General features: G+C 42.7%; 1 pseudogene; it reads left to right on the forward strand.

The window, feature by feature from the left end:
- The first annotated feature begins 20975 nt into the window (after positions 1–20975).
- On the forward strand, positions 20976–22388 carry LOC121484524 (annotated as a pseudogene).
- Positions 22389–22751: the final 363 nt, after the last annotated feature.

Genomic DNA, 22751 nt, shown 5'->3' on the forward strand with positions numbered 1-22751 from the left:
TAATTGCCTCAGTTCCCCCTGTAAATTGCAATTAATAAAGAAGTTATATAGGTGTTTGTGTGTATCACCAAGGAACATGATATTTAAAAACATGTTTTGGTACTTCAGAAATCATACTTATAATCAGCTTTGATTCTTTTTAAAAATAATGCACTGTAGGCTATGCAGACATGAAGATCTCTCATCCCTTCTTTTAGATCCCAATCATTTTCCAATCAACATCTGCGGTGTTTGATTGTTTCACTTTGAAACACGTGCTTTGTTGGTTCGGCTTAGGATTTGTGTATCCAAACACCAGCCCAGTCATGCAGTGATGAATCCAGGGTCTCTACACTTAGGTAACTATGATGGTCATTGGTGCTGGTCACCGACTTTTCCCAGCACTTCATGTCTGTCACTTCCTTTCTTCCTTGTGATGGGGGAAGGTCATGGGATCATTCTGGCTAAGGAGCTATAAGTAGAAGCATGCCCTCGTAGGCCAGAGCACTCGACTCCTGCTGTAAAATGTCTGGGGTTTTCTTTCCCTTTGTCTGGAAATCCAGTGACCTTCCAGATTATGGCTGCTCTGTCACTTGGGTCCTGGAGTCAGGATGACCCACAGCTGGGATGGACATATAACACGAGAAAAAAAATAAACCTTTGCTATTTAAGCCCCTGGGCTCTTTTTCTTCCCACAGTATATCCTAGTCCAATTTTACTGAAAGAGAATATACTTACTGTCTTTCTTAAAGAAAGCATTTTAAACCAATCAGGTTGCTTTCCAGTCTGACAAGATGATGCTATATATTACATTTCTTTTCATATGTTTTTATCTGTATTACAATCAAGAGATCATATGACACCACACTAATGCTAACAAAAAGCTTTTATCATGGACACAAATGATCATATGTCTATCTATATTTGAACACATCTCATCACTATTCGAAACAAGCATTTTGATTGTTTTAAACAGCATGCCTCAGTTTCCCAGTGTAGGATAAAGACAAAAATATTTTATGAGAAAAAGTGAGTAATTTTGAATCTGAGCCCCTCCTCTGTAACCAGAGAAACAAGTCAACCATCTCCACATAAACTCTGGCATATAAGAAGAGAAGATTTTACTGTGTGAAATAATCTCATACTATGAAATGAAGTTTGAGGTCTTTCTGGCTGATGACTTCAACAATCATCATTCTTAATCTGCTTATGGAACATTCTAAGAAGCACATCATGAATTGGGAAAGAAAAAGAGCATGGAAACACACACAGACCTTGGGTCAATTCCAGCTACTGAGCTGACAGTGTGTGATCTTGGGCAAGGAGCATAGCCTTTCAGTCCCTACTCTGACAGCTGTAAACGTGGGATAATAACATGTCACTATGATTAAATGAGAGAATGCAGGTAAAGTGCTCAGCACACAGGGTGTTTAGCACACAAAGTGTTTAATAAGTGGTGGGAGTTGTTCTCGTTATTACTATTATTTGGCAAATTTGTGAAATGGAAGGAACTCTAAGGTAGTAAAATCATTGTAAGAGAAGAAAGGAATAGAGCCTCAACCATCTCCAAGCCTCCTTGCTCTGGAATGATTGAGATATCTCATATCAACATTAGAGTGGGTAACAGCAATACAATTTTCTGCAATAAAATTGCTTGTTTCAGCCAGAGGGTGGAAAAAAAATAGAATGAAGCTGTGTTGGCTCCTCTAAGGTATCCAGCGCAACACATATTTGTTGCAGCACAAAGGAGCAAGAGGCTGTGCGTTCGGTCAGAGAGGAAAATGTGCAGAATTCAGAAACAGGAGGGATTCAGTGAGAGGTCTCGCTTTCTCTCTTTCCAACGATAGGAACTGAATGAAGATGGTTATTCTCTATCAGGGACCCTCAGCTGTAAGTAGGTATTGGCTAAGTGGGTGTGCCTCCTCCCAACTTAGCCAACACGGGGCCATTATGAGTAGTGAGAATAACCAACACAGAGTAAGTACTACCCAAGTGCTCATGCACCATAATGTGTTTCACTGTGAAACCAGGCAGTAGGTTACTGTTACTCCCTCTGACAGATGAGATCACTAAGGTATAGAGGTGCTTAAGCCCCACTTCTAGTAAGTAACTGGTAGGTCGAGGCTTTGAGACTGAGAAGTTTCCAGAGCCTGTGCTCTTAACCATTAGGCTGCATTGCCTCTCATGATAATGCATGCTGGGCCAAACATCTTGCACACAGAAGCTCTTCCAGAATTATTGTATCTCTTCTCTATCATGCAAAATCATGTCCTGTTGCCTACAAATTCTCCACACCAATTGGGATGCAGTCGAAGGCCATTTCCTTTAAGAAATGTTCTTATGTCACCTGAATTTCCTCATTCTCCATTTCTCTTGAGCCCTTGAGCTACTAACAAAGCCTCTAAGGAGATCTATTTGTCAGATCTATTCCCTGCCATAAGGAGGCTCAGGTTCTTAGGAGTTAAAACCATTCTAAATATTGAACACAGAACACAAGTTTGGTGTTATAAATCATCCCACCCCATTATGTGCAGAGAAAGACAGTTTTGCCCCCAACAACTAAGGATGAGTTAATAGTTAGACATGGCACCTGACAGAAAGTTCTGGAACCTCTAGATGAGTAGATGCTCATGCTGTTTCAAAAGCTCACAGCCTATTCATGAAAGTGGTGATGAGTTATTTTTGAAAATTTTTAAGTGCTAAAGGAGCCATGAGTAATTGGTGGCTCTCTGATGCACAACTTCCTTTTGCTTTTGATCAGAATTATAGCCACTTAATGTCCACATCAGAAGCTCTGATTGGCTCTTGATGACTGGCTTTATGAAACATAAATGATCGGTGGCCTTGACACAGTTATTGGAGCCAGAATTAGAGAGTGACAGTGTTTGAGCAGCATGCTTCCAGGTTGAGTCAAACGTGCACAGCATCCCAAACGGAGGGCAGGGCGGTGGCTGTGGCCCAGAGTTGGTTTGCTTATTGACTCATTGCTTTTTAGCCTGATAGCCTGGCCAGGATTTAACTGATTTTACCACCTCCTTAGTGTCTTACTCTATTCCAGCTGCTATAAGAAAATATCATAGGCTCTGTGGCTTAAACAATAGAATTTTATTTCTCATGGTTCTGGAGGTTCAAGGTGGCAGCAGATTCAGCTCCTGGTAAGAGCTCTTTTCCTGGTTTGCCTGGTGACTTCTTGCTACTTTCTCACATGGGGGATATATATATAGAGAGAGAAGAGAGAGATAAATCAATAGTCTCTCCCTCTTCTTAAGACACTAATCCCATTATGGGATTTCCACCCTCCTGGCCTCATCTGAATCCAGTCACCTCCCAAAGGTCCCACCTGCTAATACCAAAACATTGGAAATTAGGGTTTCTGTCTCTAAGGGGGACACAGAGAGAGAGACAGAGATAGAGAGACATACACACACACACACACACACACACACACAGAGGCAGAGACATAGACAGAGGGAGAAGCAGGCTCCCTGCAGGGAGCTCAATGTGGGATGTGATCTCAGGACCCTGGGATCATGACCTGAGACAAAGGCAGGTGCTCAACCACTGAGCCACCTCACCATATATATTTTGAGGTGACACAAAATACTCAGTCCATAATGCTTGATAATTATGGATCCTTATTGAAAATTGGGAACATTAATTGCCTCATGGTGGCTTTTCTCTTTTCTCCAATTTCCTGATCTCTGAGTTCCATTCCCCTCCCTTCTCTCTTCTGCTCTTGCTCAGAGAGGCAGCAGACTGCTTGCTCTCTGGCTTCTAATTGGTTTGGCCAATGAAAAGTACCAGCAGAGGAGCAGAGGTTGAAGGAGAAAAACAACGTATTTATGTTGTGTCATTCACCTTCACCTTCTTTGTGTTGTTCTGGAAATGGCTGCTTCCCTTTTTGACCAAAGCATCTGTTAGGCAGCATCATGTTCCATGGCTTCAGACCTCAATATGGCTCCTGCACCAGTGTCTTATCCTCCTCTTCAGGCCCAGGAGTGTTCATAGTTTCCTGATTGCTAGGTTCTAAGCACCTCACTATCTCTTATCTCTTACCTTAAACGAGGATTTTCAACCTCAACACTGTTGATATTTGGGGCCAGATAATTCCTTCCTGTGGGGGGACTGTCCTGGGCATTGTAGCTAGAATGTTTAGCCACATCCCTAGCCTCTACCCACAAGATACCAGTAGCAGCTACCTTAGTTATGAGAACCAAAAATATCTCCAGATATTGCCATGTGTCCCCTGGAAGGCAGTCATCAGTAAGTTGGACACCATTTCCTTTAACCTACTTTTGTAAACTGTCCTTTTATTTTAGAACATCTTTAGATACTCCAGTGTGTTGTCTATTTCCTGCCAGGATGCTGATGAAAACAAGGATAGATAATAGATAAATGGAATTGATTTATCATTTGTCACACCCAGATTGAAGGAAAAATCTTTTAAAACATGGGATCCAAGGAAGAAAACTTTAAAAAGGGTCTTGATTGGTGGAAAGCCTAGAATGATTTATCACTTCAGTGGCATAATAGTCATTGGCAGGTCTACATGGTTGCTGCATTGAAGTTGTTGTTTCAAACTAGGGCTGCAGTGTAGGGAAGAGGTGCACGACCTAAACTTCTGCATACAGAGTGATTATAATCATTGCTCTAGACTTCGACTGCTCAAGTTGAATTCCCAGGTCCACTGCATACTAGTCCTATGAACTTGGGCATGTTCATCCCTCCCCTCCAGGATGGGGCATTGACAGGGTTATTGGCATCTGGCCGTTCTCTCACCTAGAAACTGGGTCTAACACCTTCTAAGATTATTGTGAAGATTAAGTGACATAACTAATATATGTGAAATTCTTAAGACAGTCCTGACACATTGTAAATGGTGAAAGAATGACAATAGAATTATTTCTGAATCACACACACACACACATTCCATACCACACCAAGCACATACTTATTAATCCTACAGATACACACCACAAGACACACACTTATTAATGATAATGAATATGCTAAATCTCTCATTTTAAAAAATTAAAAATGATAATTCATGATATATAAATCCATCCTTGCTGTAAAGATTTAAATAATATTAGTATTTCCTCTTTTAAATAGACCTTGCATAGCCCACTCCATCCCTCAGATATAACCATTATTAATATTAGCTTAAACTTTATCATTGTGCCATTTGTAGGCTGAAAATTGTCAACTATTGCTATGCCATGTTGTTCATTCTAATAGTGTCAAGTGTGTTCTTCTAATTTTGTTCTGTGCATTTTTACACCATTATATATACATATGCTATGTATCATTTATAAATGGGTACAATAACTTCTTTCTTAACCAACAATGTGCTTGGAAAGCCTTTCCATGGCCATTTCACTCTTTTTACAGTCAACATAATACTCCATTTTGTGAGTGATTCAAAATTTATGTAGACTCTCCTTTGTTGACATAAATTTTCCAATTATATTGCTGTATGCAAACTATGGTGCAATTAATACCTGTTACAAAAATATTTGCACATATAGGTGAGTATTTCTGCAGAATTGTGGGGTCAAAGAGTATATACACATTTAAAAAAACAACAGATTTGCCAGCCTTTACCCACCCACTGACAGTGTACAAGAGTGCCAAGTTTCACGATCCACATCACTGCTATATATTGTCAAGCTTTTAAATTTCTGCAAATGTGATGGGGATAGAAAAAGACAGCTCATTATAGTTTTAATTTGCATTTCTCTAAATACTAGTAATGTTGAATATCTTTTCATGTGTTTATTGGACTTTTGCTTTTCTTCTGTAAGTTGCTTATTCATCTCTCAAGCCCATATATTGGGGTATTTGTCTTTTTCAAATCATAGGAGCTCTTTAAAGATGCTGAATATACATCTTTTGTTATACGGGTTGCAAATATCCCTGTTTATCACTTGTCTTTTTAACTTAGTTTATGGTGTCTTTTATCGCTTTAGAAGTCATGATTTTTTATGTGATCAAATCTATCAGTTGTTTCCTTATGAGCTGTGGAGTTATTGGGCCCAACTTCTGGAGTTCTGGGGCATTATACTAAGGTACCCTCAAGTCAGAGTCTGGATGTTGCCTTGAACTGAGATACCTATGGTTTATTTTTTACCCTTCAAATTAACAGTGGCATATTTTTGCTTAGGAAAAAAAACTACACACATGCAAAACCACAACTGAGGACACTAATGTTTGTTCCTACCAACTCAAAATTAGACAAAGACTGGTCTCATAGCAGATGCTCTCATTAAACACACACACACACACACACACACACACACAGTTTTCAGTGAATATAAAATTTTAATAAGGAAGAATAAAGGGCCAGTATGAATGAAGTGTGCTTGTGTAGACATCAATTTCTTAAAAAGCAAGCACTTAAAACTTACTGTGTGCTCTGTAGTAATGCATCAATAAGCAATTGTTTAAGAACTATCAGCCAGTGCAGGGTGCTATTATTTTTTATTACTGTAATTATAAAGCAGGAAACTGTAGCTCAATGATAATTTTCAAAGGTCATGAGGCTGGTAAGTGGCAAAACCAGAAATGAAACCCAGCTATTCTGCTCAATCTAATGCCCTTCTCATTCTATAGACAGTTGTTCATGTACCGTCAAGGTGTGTGTGTATATATGTGTGCATGCACTTGTGTGTGTGTGGCCTGTCTGGGTAGATGCTTTGTTTTTGTCTCTGTGTCTGTATATATAGTGTATTTGTGTGTCTCTACATGTGTTTGTCTAGATGTGTGCATGTGTGTGTGTCTGCGTGGACAGAAAGAAAAAGAATTTTAGAAAAAAGAGATTTCAAGGCCAAGCTGGCAGGCTGGAGACACAGAAAGATTGGAGTCCAAAGGCAGCCTGTGGGCACAATTCCCTCTTCCTCTTATGAGGTCCATCTTTTTCCCTTGAAGCCTAATACCTTCACAGAAACACTCGTATAATGTTTGGCCAAAATTTGGATACCATAACCTAGGTGACAGACAAAACTGGACCATCACAGAGAGGGAACTATATTTCATCAAATGCATTTGAAGCATGTATTGTATGATTTTCTCCTCTGTTGATATGCTTAATTTTATTATTATATTTTTGAATTATTATATTTTTATTAATTAATGTATTAATTCAAGATGTTTTGAATTATTATATCATTATATTGTTGAATACTAGACTGTTCTTGCAGTCCTAAGAGAAGTCATACTAGTTTTCACACACTAAATTTCCAAATATTTATTTTGTTAAGGTTTTATTTGTTTATTCATGAGATACACACAGAGGTTGGCAGAGACATAGGTGGAGGGAGAAGCAGGCTCCCCGTGGGGAGCCTGACATAGGACTCGATCCCAGGACTCCAGGATCACGACCTGAGCTAAAGGCAGTCGCTCAACCACTGAGCCAGCCAGGCTTCCCCCAAATATTTTAAAAGATTCAAAATAACAAGTTTTGGCAATGGAAACTGGGAATTTATGGGTTTAAGTGGCAAAGTCTTTTTGGAGAACAATTTGACAGGACCAATGAAAAATTTAAATTTATCTCTTATCCCCGGTTCTACTTTTTTCCCTCTTTGTATCCCTAAAAACACATTTTCAAGGAAACAAGGAAGCAGGGGCAAAGCTATTCATTATAACATTGTATATAAAGTGAAAAATTGGAAACAACCAAAATATCAGTAGGAGGGGAATAAAAGAACAACCAAACATCTAAGAAATACTTGCAGCTGTCAAAAAGAATGTTAGGTCTATACATATGTACCAGCCTGGAACTCTCTGACCTTGATAGTTTAAAGCAACATGGGCGTCTGGGTGGCTTAGTCTGTTGAGTGGCCGACTCTTGATTTGGGCTCAAGTCATGATCTCAGGGTCCTGGGACTGAGCCCTGCCGCAGGCTCTGTGCTTAGCAAGGAGTCTCCTGGAGGATTTCTATCCCTCTTCCCTCTTCCTCTGCTCCCCTCCCTGCCCTACTCATGCTCTCTCTCTCTAAAATAAATAAATAAATCTTTTTAAAAAATTAAGAAATAAAATTAAAGCAAGCTTCAGGACATTAAGCACAAAATGACACTACTCATATTAAAAAACCAACAAATTTTCATATGTTCATTATGATATAAACAAAAAAAAATAAATTATACCTATCACCCTAAAAATAATTGTTACCTCTGGAGGGGCGTCAGGGAGGATTGCTATTTATATTTACTGGTTGCATTTTTTACAATAGAAAGTACTAACATATTATTTAAATAATTTAATTTTAACATTCAAAGTTTTGAGTTTATAAAATATACTTTCATCTCAAATATTAGAATTTGGTTTTGAATCTTGACATGTGAACTATGTACATTAAAAGACAAAATGCACAGTAGTTGATAAAATATTTTAAATTTACATTGAAAAATTAAATACTTAACTCTTTCTATATTGTTTAATCTTACTATATTGTTTTAATCTGCAACATATAATGTCTAATCTCGAGACAAAAATTGAATGCATTTTATATAAAGTCCAATAATGGTGCTTTGATAAGAATCTTCTGCTAATTTGGATAACACAATTAGATATGAGGTCTAATTTTAGTTCACACGATAGTACATTGAAAAGCAAAGATATATTATTCTTTCATAAAATATTAGCTTTGTTACTAAACAAATTCCAACATGCTGGGCATTGTGCCTCAGTACTCCACAGTAATAACCAAGGGGAGAGAGAAAGTAATAACAATATGATTTAATAAACATGGTTTCATATAAAAAACTAACAAACAAGTGGAAATATTTCTTTATAATTTCATTAGAGAAACTAAACTGTCCTCTAGGCAATCAAAAGCTGAAAATTATCTTCTGATACTTTTATTACACTGATCAATAACATATATAACTTTCATGAGAAGGTTTCTTGCTTTCAAGAAAAAGATAATATAATAATAAAATCTCAGCTTTATTTTTATTCTTATGGACAGATTTAAGCTCTTTTTTTTTAATTCGAAAGGAAAAAAAACCCCACAAAAATGCTTTGCTTTATCTTTGAACACCTTTCTCAAGAGAATAAACTATTTCCAGCCAGCTAGAGCCCTGTCCCTTCTGCAGTGACATAGGCCCAATGGGAAGGAAGTCTCTCTTGAGATAGAACATGATTTCCCCTACATTTTCATAGTACCCTATGTGTACCTCCTTCTGTCCATCCCACCCAATTCTGTCAGCCTGGAATTCCCTTATAATCTCCCATTTTAGATTCCTCATTCAAATACCCACATTAGAGCCAGCTTTGTGGTCATCTGCTGTTACTGCCTTGAAGACTTAACACCTCTGTCTTTGAACTTGCGTTTTGTACGTGAACCGTGATGGTAGAGCAGAGTATGCATATGAAGTATGCAATAGGCGTGGCTCCCTCCCCTGCTGCCCCATTTGCTCACTGTGTTCAAGATGGTTCATGAGCACAGAGTTCTCATGGGCTCATGACCAAGATGGTTCCAGGTGAGTAGGCAAGAGCATTACATCTACGACAAAGTGAGGACACTGACAGCTTGGAGAAGCCACATACTCTGCTCAAACCCGAACTTATTTCAACACAAAAAGAAGGCAGTGGTGGCCCAAAACATAGGAACAGCAAAGGAATCCTATCATACCCTTCCCTATTCATGTCACTTTCGCTCAAGACACTGTGCCAGGATGCCAACCAGTATCGTATTGGCCAACCAGGTGAGCTGAAAATGATATATAACAGGAAAAGGAAAGCTAGAGCAACCCATAGTTCTTTTTCCTTTAGTCCCTCCTTCTTTCCTCATTGAAAAGCTAAGGTAGAATGAGCACATATCAAGAAGTGAAATTAGGGGGGCACTTGGGTGGCCGTTGGGCAGCTGCCTTTGGCTCAGGTCTTGGTCTTAGGGTCCTGGGATCGAGCCCCACATCAGGCTCCCTGCTCAGCGAGGAGTGTGCTTCTCCCTCTCCTCCCTGCTTGTGCTCTCTTTTGCTATCTCTGCCACTATCTCTGTCTCTCAAATAAATAAATAAAATATTTTTTTTAAAAAAGAAGTGAAATTAGGGGCACCTGAGGGGCTTAGTCAGTTAAGTATCTAACTCTTGATTTAGGCTCAGGTCATGATCTCAGGATCCTGAGATCCAGCCCCATGTCAGGCTCTATTCTCAGTGGGGAGTCTGCTTGGGATTCTCTGCCTCTCTCTCCTCTCCCCCTGCAATCTCTCTCACTCTTTCTTTCTCCAAATCAAGAAATCAATAAATCTTTACAAAAAGGAAGTGATATTAAGAGTTCAGTTAATTTTGTGCAGTGTTTCCACTGTTCTGGTAAGAATGAAAAACATATGCATGTATGAGCTCCAAAATGTGAATTGTGTAATGTTGGTCATTCTGTATGTTAATTAGATGCTCTTAAATTTGCATTTAAAACAGGCCATTGCACAACATAAAGATGAATGGTAAAATCCATGCAAATAATTTAATTTTTAAATTATTTACTTAGAAAGTCATTAAATAGCAAATAAAAAACACCATGACAAGTTGAGAGACTGAGAAAGGGAAAAGCTTTATATTTTAGTAGCATTAATGCCACGCTTTTTCTAATTGTGGTAAAAAGGATCCCAGATTTTCATTGTGCATTGGACCCTGCAAATTATGTAGCTAGCTCTGGTTCAGACATCTCCTTTGCACGAAAGTTTTCTTTGGTTCCCACCACGGCCCATTCAAAAAAGATTTGTTCTGTGCCTTTCACTTTTAATTATTTTATTTTTTATTTATTATTTTTTAAACTTATTTTTTATTGATGTTCAATTTGCCAACATATAGAATAACACCCAGTGCTCATCCCATCAAGTGCCCCCCTCAGTGCCCGTCAGCCAGTCACCCCCACCCCCTGCCCACCTCCCTTTCTACCACCCCTAGTTCGTTTCCCAGAGTTAGGAGTCTCTCATGTGCTGTCATCCTCACTGATACTTCCCACTCATTTTCTCTCCTTTTCCCTTTATTCTCTTTAACTATTTTTTATATTCCCCAAATGAATGAGACCATATAATGTTTGTCCTTCTCCGATTGACTTACTGCACTCAGCATAATACCCTCCAGTTCCATCCACATTGAAGCAAATGGTGGGTATTTGTCGTTTCTAATGGCTGAGTAATATTCCATTGTATACATAGGCCACAGCTGCTTTATCCATTCATCTTTCGATGGACACCGAGGCTCCTTCCACAGTTTGGCTATTGTGGACATTGCTGCTATAAACATCGGGGTGCAGGTGTCCCGGCGTTTCATTGCATCTGAATCTTTGGGGTAAATCCCCAACAGTGCAATTGCTGGGTCATAGGGCAGATCTATTTTTAACTCTTTGAGGAACCTCCACACAGTTTTCCAGAGTGGCTGCACCAGTTCACATTCCCACCAACAGTGTAAGAGGGTTCCCTTTTCTCCGCATCCTCTCCAACATTTGTGGTTTCCTGCCTTAATTTTCCCCATTCTCACTGGTGTGAGGTGGTATCTCATTGTGGTTTTGATTTGTATTTCCCTGATGGCAAGGGATGCGGAGCATTTTCTCATGTGCTTGTTGGCCATGTCTATGTCTTCCTCTGTGAGATTTCTGTTCATCATGTCTTTTGCCCATTTCATGATTGGATTGTTTATTTCTTGGCTGTTGAGTTTAATTAGTTCTTTATAGATCTTGGATACTAGTCCTTTATCAGATACATCATTTGCAAATATCTTCTCCCATTCTGTAGGTTGTCTTAGTTTTGTTGACTGTTTCTTTTGCTGTGCAAAAGCTTCTTATCTTGATGAAGTCCGAACAGTTCATTTTTGCTTTTGTTTCTCTTGCCTTGGATGTATCTTGCAAGAAGTTACTGTGGCCAATTTCAAAAAGGGTGTTGCCTGTGTTCTCCTCTAGGATTTTTTTTAATTTATTTTTTATTGGTGTTCAATTTGCCAACATATAGAATAACTTCTAATTATTTTAAAACCTGTATTTAGCACTCTATTTTGCCCATGCTGTTTGGAATTACGATGTCTTTCCTGGTACCTACCACTAGCAAAGTGTGATTTCCTCCAAATGTCACTGTGGGTCACCCACATCAGAATCACCTGGGAGGTGGCAGGGCTTGAGGCTCTCATAACAAGCTCTGCCACAGGTTGGGGACCACTGATGTGGGGCACAGGGTCTCCCAGTGTGCTCTGAGGACCAGCAGCACCAGCCTCACCTGGGATCTTATTAGAAACAAAATGTGTGGGCCTGACACTGGGGCCCAGCTCTCTAGACGGTTCTGCACTCCAGGGACCACCAATGGAGTTGGCAGGACATGAGCTCTGGGGCAGCTAGACCTGGGCTTGAACCTACCTGAATCGCTTGCTAACTGACTTTTGAGCAAGTTCCCTCTCCCCAGGTCAGGCTGAGAACTGGAAACCAGAGGAAAAAACTTGTAAGACCTGCAAATGCCCTATAAAAATCTCTCTTGGTTTAGAAGCTATACTTTCTGCCTTTGATGCTATTGTTGAAGAATAAAGAGAAATCTAATCTGAATGCGTTGAGAGGTTCTCATTAGATATTCACGCCCCTCCTCCCCAGACCTCCCAGGAGAGCACAAGAGTCCTGCTGCAGAGGCGGCTGTGGGAAGGGAAACCCTCTCAGAGGTCAGCACCCAAGAAGCCACAGAGTGAGCTGATCCAGCTCAACCGCGCTGCAGCGGCGATGGAAGAACCGCAGTCCCAGCGGTTGGGAGGAAATCCATCACATCCCAACAATGGGTGCATCACACTTATTAAGAGACAAAACAAACAGTGCAACTCTTTCGTCCAACTTTTACCTCCCAGTATCTGGGAATTTCTATGTCATTGGAACACAAGAGAAACAAATTTATAGTTTTACTCAGATTGGAGAGCCCTAATTTTGATAAGCTGTAAAAACTTTTTTTCCCCACCATTTGACTTAATCGAATGGTTAAAACCAACACATAAGGGAGAAAAATACAGAAACTCTAAGCTCTGCATGGTCCCTCTATGATTGTTTAAGTGTATAGGGATGTGTGTAATTATGAGTTTATTGTTTTATTTGGTGATTGCAGTACCAAAGTAAAATGCCAATATTAGTAATGTGATACTAATTTTACATAACATTAAAATACTAGTGTTATTTCTCTTTGACTTAACACATTCACATAATGTTATCTCTCATTGACAACTCTGAGGTGTGTGTGTGTGTGTTTAAGATTTTATTTATTTATTCATGAGAGAGAGAGAGAGAGAGAGGCAGAGACACAGGCAGAGGGAGAAGCAGGCTCCATGCAGGGAGCCCGACATGGGACTTGATCACTGGTCTCCAGGATCAGGCCCTGGGCTGAAGGCGGCCCTAAACCACTGAGCCAACCCGGGCTGCCCTGAGAAGGCATTTTTGAAAAGCTTTCCTTCGGCAGAAATTGCAATCTTTTTATCGACAGCAAGCTATAGCTTTGTCTCAAAGACAGCATTGCCAGCATGCTTTTAACCCTTCTGATTTCATCATGTGTGGACCGAGTATCTGATGCAGATTCACCTGCATGAATTTCGATTTTGTCATGTTTATTTTCTACTTTCACAAAAGCCTTTGAACTAGAGTAGGAGATGTTCCTTGCAGGAGAAGCTTGACTTGCTTGATATTTTCATTCTTCTCTGGAGGATTACGAAGGCATAGATGAATGCTTTCTAAGTGAGTGCAGTTTTGTTGAATTTGAAATTTTAATGCAGCGAATAACTCTCAGTATATCTCAAGTTGTAAAGAGATCAGATTTCAGAATTAAATATATATTTACATATATATATTTATATATACATATAGCTCCAGGAAAAATACAAGTATGTCAATACTTACAAAACATGCAGTGCAGTTATTTACATTGATAACATAATGATCACAATGCTTGCTCACACACAAACACCAACTCTTTTCTAGCAAGCTTCTTGTTCATTTGACAGTCATTTCATAATGATGTCGGTTCAGCATGAGGTATGGGAAGAGTGTGTTTCTTCTTCTGATGGCAGGAAAGTTCCCATGATGTCTAGCCACAAAGACAGTTGATTAGGGCATCATGTACTTTGAAAACTCCAACATACCCACTTTGGACCTAGGCACATACACAATGCCCATGGCAGCCCTCCATGGCCTTGGGGCACCTGTGGAGTGAACCAGAGTTCTGTTACAGGTAAAATACTCTAATCATTTTCCCACTGACCCACTCGGAGCCCCCAGGCTGGCTGAGAAGTGCCCCACCCCAGCAGAGTTAAAGACAGATCTGAGCCCTATGGATTCTCGGTTCTGCTCACAGCATGGCTCTGGACAGCTAGACTCAATGCAGTTAGGGAACTATACATACTGAGTTAGGGGGCCAGCTGAATCAGCAATACTCAGAGAGTGTGAAGACCGAAGTTGGGTTTTGTAAGGGGCTCCCAACAGGGCCTGCATCGGTTCCTCTGCTCCCTAAAGCAAACATGAAGTTTTAAGTGAAAACCATGCATGGTTCTCCTTTAAAAAAAAAAAAATTATTCATGAGAGACAGAGGGAGAGAGAGAAAGAGAGAGAGAGAGAGAGAGAGGCAGAGACACAGGCAGAGGGAGAAGCAGGCTCCATGCAGGGAGCCGGATGTGGGACTTGATCCCAGGTCTCCAGGATCTTGCCTTGGGTTGCAGGTGGCGCTAAACCACTGAGCCACCCGGGCTGCCCCATGGTTCTCCTTTTATTCAAATTTCCCAAGTGCCGAGCCCTGACAACTGCCCACTCTAGCCTGGCCTGATTTTCAGTGGATATCTGGCCAGCGGGGGACGGGTACAGCATTTCCTCTTCCCAGAGAGTCAAATCATCCAGGGTAATCTCTGGCAGCTGAGGAACCTAGGGAAGTTGCTTTTTCAGCAGATCAAATCAAAAGCAGATGGGGAGAGGAAGGTCATGGCTAAGCGGCCTGGCCATTCTCCATGACCCGCTTTCTCCAGGGAGGCTGGAGCCCATCCAGAATTGCACACCTCCCTGAAGCCCTGGCATGCTTCCTGGCAGCCGTGTCTCTGTACATGACTCTCTGGATTGAAATGTTGACATCTTACGAATCTGAAACCACAGTGTGCAATAAATGGAAAAGAAATTGGAGTTCATTTGAAATATAATTTAATGAACATTTGTGTACATTTATAGGTCAGGCATCCTATTAGAAGCTGGGATATAAAGACAAATAGAGTAAAAATCTAAGCATCCAAGAAGCTCACACTGCAGAAATGTAAATATTCGCATTGCAATGAATGAGAGAGACCTGTGGCTATGACATTAGAATGCAGAGGGGAGGCGAGGATTTAGGTCCCAATAAGGAAGGTGACCTGATCTAGGTCTTAAAAGGTAAGCAGACCTCATCAGCTACTAATAGGGAGCAGCCATCTACATCGGAAAACTGATATGGACACAGGTAGGGAGCCAGAAAAACCATGGTTGTGGTCTGAAATCACCAGGAAGCACCATGTGGTTGGGTGTATGAATTAAGCTGATAAGGAATGACTGAAAATAGGTAAGCCTTACCAAGGGGAAGAGCAATATCTGTTCTCGAGTTCTATCTGGAATTAATCGAAAAAGGCATCACTAGATTCCCAGCCAGGGAGTCCAGGAACTGCTTATGTCGTAGGAAATTCAGTTAGCTTAACTGTCTAGTGCAAAAGAAGGAGAGAAATGGAAGGCAGAGAAGGTAGTCAAGGGCACCTTTGAAAAGGAAGAACAGAGGGGCGTCTGGGTGGTTCAGTTGGTTGAGTGACAGACTCTTGGTTTTGGCTCAGGACACAATCTCAGGGGTTACAATATTGCTTCTGGGCCAGGTTCTGCGCTTTGCAGGGAGTCTGCTTGGGATTCCCTCCCTCTGCCCTTTCCCCACATCTGCATGTGCACTCTCTCTTTATCTGAACTAAATAAATCTTTTTTTTTTTTTTAATGAAGAATGGAGGAGCTTAAGGGAGAAGAGTATTGAAGACAACATCGTTTGGAGATGGAGGAGATTTGAACATGATGTAGGCTGAAGGTCAATTGCCATTGGCAATGGGGGGATGGACAATACAGGAGAGAACAGAGAGAATCCAGAAGCGAGATTCTTACCCATGCCGGGCCTAGCATCTGAGCTTCTTTCATGTAACTATACCCAGTGTGTCAGTGTTGGTCGTTTTGTGAAAGAACACACCCCATGCTCATCGCTGTTGTAACACACTACAATAACGTAAAGAGAACAGAAACCATTAGGGAAATGCCTTCATCTCAGGGTAGATGGAATAACACTGACTAAAATAGTCTACCAACCAAGAGTAAAAGGATAGGTTAGACGAGATCGAATCATAGAGTAGTCAAGTTACCAGGAAGCCAAAGTGCTGTGAAGGGTGACAGAGAGGGACAGCGGGCAGGAAGGAGAGGGTGGAAAGTCAAACAAGGAGGGGCACCTGGGTGGCTCAGTGGTTGAGCATCTGCCTTCGGCTCAGGTCATGATCCCAGGATCCAGGGATTGAGTCCCACAGGGAGCCTGCTTCTCCCTCTGCCTGTGTCCCTGCCTCTCTGTCTCTCATGAATAAATAAATAAAACCTTAAAAAAAAAAAAAAAAAAGGAAAATCAGACAAGGAGCACACAGCAAGAAATGAGAACAAGGACAGAGGAGTCCCTGCCTTGTGAAGGGAGAATAATGACACAGGGTTCTCACCAGCTTCCCTACCTCCTGGAAAGGCTGGGAGTGAGATGCCAGCTGTGGCTTATACCCTACGAGGCTGGAAGACCGTGGGGCCTTTGGACACGGCCTGCAGCATCTCTGGGATTCTTGGGTCACCCCATGGTAAGGGGGCTGTCCACCTTTGCAACCTGGCCGACCACCACCTGTAATTGTGAAGAGAGCTGTCGGCAGACGCCTGGCCCTGAGATCCCTGGGGACGCCGGGCTCTCCCCTCCCTGTCCATGGGCCCTTGCCTCCTCGACAAGCAGTAAAGGTCCCACCGTGCTCACCGAGCAAGAAGCGTTTACCTCTCCCAAGGCGCTAGGTGGAGATGGGATGCGCACAGCTCTCCTTATGCTTTCCAGACTCCTCCAGAAAGTGTGTTCCAAGCCCGGCTCAGCGCTTCTCAAATTTTAACTTTAACTTCTCAAATTTTAACTTCCATGAGAGTCACCTGGGGATCTCGTGGAAAACATGAGTTCTGATTCAGCAGGTGCAGCGTGGGGAGCTGAGATTACTTTTTTTTTTTTTTTTTAAGATTTTATTTATTTATGAGAGACAGAGAGAGAGAGGCAGAGACACACAGGCAGAGGGAGAAGCAGGCCCCATGCAGGGAACCCGACGTGGGACTCGATCCTGGGTCTCCAGGGTCACGCAGGCGGTGCTAAACCGCTGGGCCACCCGGGCTGCCCAGATTCAATGTCTGATGAGGCCTCAGGCGAGGCCAGTGCTGCTGGTCCGCGAACCACATCTTGCATAAAAGGGCCTGGGAGCCGCCCACTCCTCAGTCCACGTGGGCGGGACCGGTGCCACCGTGGAGCTGTCCTTGCCCCCCTTTGGCCCCACGTGGACGTGGCATCAGTTTTTCTGACCACGATCCCTGGAACCCGAGCTCATGGGCATTTGTAAGTACAATTTCTCCTTTTTTCCTGATGGCACAGAGAAGGCAGGGTTGGCGCTCGTGGGATTCACCCACTTGGAAGAGAAGAAGAGCAGAGCCCGCAGAGAAATCAGATTTCCAAATGACTTTTGCTTATGACCTGATTTACGTTTTTGCCAAGAACGAGGGAGATGAGTTGCTTTCCCCATCCAGGCTCTGCCTCCTCGCTGAACTCTGCTTGGGTAGGGGGGTGGGAGGGAGAAGGAAACTTCAGCAGAACTTAAGCATTTGTGTAAGGTTTACTTGACTAGCAAAACAGATGAAGGCAAAAGTTTCCTAGAATGTTTATATTTAGGTTTTGCCCGAGGGGAGTACTTTTTATCACCTGAATGTGTCACTTTAATTTGACAAACTGCAGGAGAGGAGAGACTGGCATTGAAAAATGCTTATAACATTGTGCAACGCTTCACTTACTCTGGCACAGCGGATTCTTATGAGAAGGAAGTTTTATTTTCTGTCCTGTCGTGTCAATTTTGTTCAGTTCAATAAACGTGCATCGAGTGTCTGTTTAGCAGGCGCTGTGCTGGGTGCCAAGCACGCGGGTTAAAGGAGAAATAGGTTACTGTCACAGGGAACGTTGTGTGCTATGTGGGAGATGGGAAAGCAGAGCGATCGTGTCTATGCAGTTTTGTTGACGCAATGGTTGAGCGAAGTGTTGGGGGCGCTTATGAGCTCTCCTGAATCAGCCCGGAGGTCAGGGTACTGGAGTGGGGAAGCTTCTTTGAATGGATACAACCTGACCTGAATCTGGAAGCTTGAGTACAAATTCAGTAGGTGCAGAAGTTTTAAAAAGGTGAGTTATTGATACTATTGTCTCTTACTGGTTCTCTCTCTTTGGTACCCAATAGAATAGCCTGTCCCATCCTCTTGAATTTAAGTGTGGCCATATATTACACTTGAGCCAATGAAATGTGAAACGGATGGATGAGCGTCACCTCTAAGCAGAAGTTTCAAATGCCAGCATGTGATTTATCATTTTCCCTCTTAACTGCTGAAGAAACCAGTGAAACATACGTTAAGATGAAACTTCCATCTGTCAATGTTCTTGAATGACTACAATGAGTAGAAATAAATCTTTTTTTTTCTCTTTGAAAGCCATAAAATTTCTGTAGGTGGTACTGCAACATAAGTGGGTCTGTCCTGACTGACACAGAAGGGCATTCTGGGCAGGGAATTTTATTGACAAAGGCTCAGAGAACTCTAATACCTTTGATCTGGAAAGTGCAAATGGTTAGTAACACCAGAGTAGGCGTAGGGGTGGGTGGGGATTGGGTTGGGCTTGACTTCTCTTGGGTCTCAGGATCATAAGAGCTTGGTTGATTGAAGTGAAAGCCTCACCAGATGAGTTCTGGAGTTACTTTTCTAACTAATGGCTTTGATTTTACAACATGGAATGCAGTTAATGATGGTTTCTTCTGGGAACACCTTTTGCCAAATTCCTGCATGGGGTTGGATCCCTTTCTCTTGAGAGGTATGGCTTTTTGTTGTCTTAACCCATGTTATAGAACAAAATACTATAGTATTTAGTGTTTATTTTTGTTTATCTTCAGTTTCTTGATGGCCATAAATACTTTAACTCTAATCCCAAGATCCTGTTCAGTGCCCAGGAGTATTAGAAATGTCTGAACAAATGAAAACAGCCATTGTCTTCATAAGACTCCTCTTTGGTATCTTTGATTTGTTGGGTGGGTCTCTTCTGTCTTCCAGTGCATAGGCTACATTGCTCCACCTAAGCCACTCCTATGGCCAACCGATCCGATCCGCTAGGAGCCTCTGCCTGCTCTGCCTGAGGACAACCAACCCTGGAGCCTTTGGCTTCTATTGCTGCTTCGAGGCACTGAACCCCATGCTGCAGAGTTGCCCAAGTATCTGCTGAAAAATCAAAGACCAATCAATTTGTGGTGCCATCTGTTACTGATGGGTGGTACTGATGGGAGCCCACTGACAAATCCTCCCTCTCTTCCTACAATGGACTATTCCCAAGGATAGCCTGTATGGGGGTGTCCCATGTGGCTAAGCCCCTGCTGAGCGATCGACTGAATCCCTTCACAGCCCACTGTGAACAGTGTCCAGGTGGTAGCATATCCCATTTTATGGCTTCTTATTCTCTATGCCTCAACTCTATTTTCCTTTATTTTTACTACTTCGGGCTCCAAAAAAAATGTATCTGTGTATCCTCTGTGGCCCAGACCATTTTTTAAGGAACATGGGCTGAAACGGTTGGTTTCAGAAGTGGTTCTAGAGCACAGGCCCTCAGAATGAGATTTGGAGTGTGACTGCCCGAGGTCAGAAAGCAGCAGGATTGCCCTGATGATAGTAAGTGCGTTGTTAAGAACTCATCTCCAGTGACCTTGCAAAGACTTCGTATGAAAGTTTTAAGACGTTTAACCTGACAATTTTTCCCAGTTGCCCTGGGATTTCTAAAATGATGAGTGAAAAATGAGTCAGGATATGAAACAAGTCTGTGACAAAAATTCGATGGACACAACCTCGTCTAAAGAATTAAGGGACTGCCGGGAGGCCAGGAGGTTGCAGAGGGATAACTTGGGAGGCACACACCATGGGTGGGCCCAGGGGGGATATGGCTGAGACCATACCCTGACCCTGGAGCATGAAATGCAATGCAATTGTATAAATGCAGGTGGTTCCAAACTCAAGTACCCATCCCCCTACTGAGTGAGCCTTTTCCAAGGCCTGAAAAGTAGAGTTCATGCCCTGGCTGAAATGAAGTTCGGTTCCTGGCTGGAATTTTTTAGTTCCCTGCACAAAGCAGATCATGGTAAGGAGCTGGGTTGCTCTGTGGCCACCACGATGCCATGGACATGAGCATACCTAGCCTTGATCTGCGTTCTCTCCAGTGGCTACCATGAAATGCAAGAGGAGCTAAGCATTAGGGCAGAGGGGACACTGGGCACGTGCCTTGCAGCAAGCAGGTCTGGGATGTGGTTGCCGCTCTGTCTACACCTCCATGCTGTTGTCTGTAAAGCAGGAATACAGATGCCCGTGTGTTGCAGTGATGTGGGAGTGAGTGACTGTGCCTGTCACCGGTCCTCACTCCTGATTGCTCTCCCTGTAGGCACCAAATGAGACTTGAATTAGAGGGTGTTATTTGAAAGAGATTTATAGTTTCATATGTTAATTAAACTCTGCTTATGAAATATTGCATGGTAAACACTCTCAGAAGAGCTCCCTTTGGAACAGATGAGTGATTAAAAATCAGTTTTCCCCATCAGGGGTAGGGAGGTACCACCAGCAGGGGGACTGTCAAAGTGGGGTGGGGGACTAAGTTCCTGGGTGATGGGGGGGGTCAGGTGGGAATGGGGGGTCATGCCCAAGGGGGTCTAGTGGAACAAAGCGGACAGAAGGTCATGGAGCCCCGACTTCCCCAGGCCAGCTGCTCAGCAGGTCCACATGGTACATGCATGGGGGTCATTCCAGGCCCCCATCACCAACCCCGTGCATCCCACAGGCCTCAGGGATCATCCTTTCCCTTTTAGTTCTCATGGCAGATGAAAAACTGGTGGTGGTGTTGGAGTCACAGGTACTCAGCGAGTCTCAGTGGCCAGGATGCTCCTGGAAGATGGGACATTCAGAGCCGCAATGGTGATGAGACCCTGGGTGTAGGGCAACAAAGGAGCAGAGCCTGCAGGGCACAGAAGTGGTGTGGGAAGACCAGGATGCCGAGGCCAGCTTGCAGCTGGCCATGATTGGGGCCCACGTGACCTTCATCATGACTGGCTACTGGGGAAACTACAGTGAGGAGTGGGAGGTCAAGCCAGGGAAGCTGCTGGCTCCTCTGGCCCAGTGGTTGGGTCTTTACTATGTGGTCTCCAGTAGCCTGGAGAACCTCAAGAAGCAGATGGCTGGGAGACTGGCAGCTGGCTGCTTTGATGGGAAAGGGGAGGAGGAGGAATATTTTGGGGACACTGGAGTTCCTATGACAAGTATGTGGCTGTCTTGCCATTTCAAGAACCCCTTCTCCTTCTGCCCCAGAAAGCTCCAGATGGAAAGAGCTACTTGTTGAGCTTGCCTGTGGGTGACATGTCCATGGATGGCATATCCCTGACTTGGGTCCTGTGGTACTCAGCCTGCTGAAGATGCCAGAAAAATACGTTGTCCAGAACATCGGGCTCTGAGTTGCAAGCACCCCATGCAAGTGTGTGCTGCCCTGTTCTCTAAGACACCAAGAAGACTGTGAGCGATGCCAAGATGACCCTGAAGGGCCAGGAATAGGGCTTCCCTGGAGCCTGGGACCTGGCCAACATGTTCTTTTTCTGTGGCTTAAAACCTGGAAGTGACATTGAACTGACCTTGAGGCTTAATCCCAAGGCCAGGACGCTGGACCAGTAGCTGGAGTAGCACACAGGGGACATTGCTGGCTCTAACCCCGCCACCTCTCAGCCCCATCTAGGGGGGGTGGGGAGGTACAGTCACAGTGATCTGTTCTTGTATTACAAAAATTATTTTTTAAAAAGCCATTGTTCTCACATGTTCACAAAATGATTAAAAATCAGCATGCATTATTTACCTATAACTAGTGTCTCAAAAATCTGGATGCTCCTTCTCCAAAGTAGGTTGACCTTTCTTGCCTCTTTTCTATTAATTGTTGATATCGTCTCTGTTCATAATACAGCTGGAATGAATGACACTTTGTTTTCCTGCACTAAAGAACTGGTTTTACTTTGTATTCCTCAGGTGGGTTTTCAATGCAAAGCCATAGCTTTTTTTCATCTCGTACCATGTGCAGAAACCTACATCGTGTTCTGCACTTTCTAGGTAATTAATAAATATTAGTGGCCGGTCTCCTATTCTGAGTTGTGATTTGAACTTAGATTGAATTGAAGATTGTTCAGCTCAAATGTTAACATTGAGGCAGGTTTAGCGGGGGATGGAGGGAAGGGGAGGCTTAAAAGCATAGGTTAATTATTTTACCATATCTTCTAGACTTTAGCAGGCTGGAAATCCAAAATTTCCGATGTTAATTTCCATCAGGATTTGATCACTGAGATTCCTCAGCTGCATTTGTAATTCCATTTCCAGCCAAGCAGCTCAGGACCTGGTCTGACAATTGATGATTAGAGGCAGCTCCCTGTAAGAAGGGTGAACGGCTTTTAGGTAGTCTTGCCTTTATGATG

Source organism: Vulpes lagopus, chromosome 2 (assembly GCF_018345385.1).
Source record: "Vulpes lagopus strain Blue_001 chromosome 2, ASM1834538v1, whole genome shotgun sequence".
NCBI lineage: Eukaryota > Metazoa > Chordata > Mammalia > Carnivora > Canidae > Vulpes > Vulpes lagopus.